Source organism: Balaenoptera acutorostrata, chromosome 3 (assembly GCF_949987535.1).
Source record: "Balaenoptera acutorostrata chromosome 3, mBalAcu1.1, whole genome shotgun sequence".
NCBI lineage: Eukaryota > Metazoa > Chordata > Mammalia > Artiodactyla > Balaenopteridae > Balaenoptera > Balaenoptera acutorostrata.
Window position 1 is genome coordinate 12,460,582 of NC_080066.1, and position 636 is coordinate 12,461,217.

The window sequence follows — 636 nt, forward strand, 5'->3', positions numbered from 1 at the left end:
CAAACCACATATTAGACAGAGGACTAATATCTAGTCTATATAAAGAACTCTAAATTGTTCAACAGTAAAAAAAAGAAAAAAATTAAAAACAGAATTAGAACATGGGCAAAAGACATGAATTGACATTTCACCGAAGAAGCTATAAAAATGGCAAATAAGCATATGAGAAGATGTTCAACATCATTAACCATTAGAGAAATGCAAATTAAAATCATAATGAGATACCCCTACACACATATCAGAATGGCTAAAATAAAAAATAATAGCAGAGACTTCCCTGGTGGTCCAGTGGTTAAGACTCTGCACTCCCAATGCAGGGGGCCTGGGTTCAATCCCTGGTCAGGGAACCAGATCTCCCATGGTACAGTTAAGACCTGGCGCAGCCAAATAAATAAATAAATGTTTTAAAAATAAAATAAAATAAAAAACAATGACAACACCAAATGCTGCCAAGAAAGCTGAGAAACTGGTTCACTCATACATTGTTAGTGGGAATGTAAAACAGTACATCCATTCTGGAAAAGTTAGGTAGTTTCTTAAAACAAACAAAAAAACTAAACATGCAACTACCATACAACCCAGCAATCACACTCCTGAATATTTATCCCAAGGAAAAGAAGACTTATGTTCATACCA

At 34.6% G+C, this 636-nt stretch overlaps 1 non-coding gene across 1 annotated transcript; it reads left to right on the forward strand.

Moving 5' to 3' along the window:
• The first annotated feature begins 274 nt into the window (after positions 1-274).
• On the forward strand, positions 275-347 carry TRNAG-CCC (transfer RNA glycine (anticodon CCC)). Its single transcript has one exon. It is a non-coding gene; the product is annotated as a tRNA-Gly (tRNA).
• The last annotated feature ends 289 nt before the right edge of the window (positions 348-636 follow it).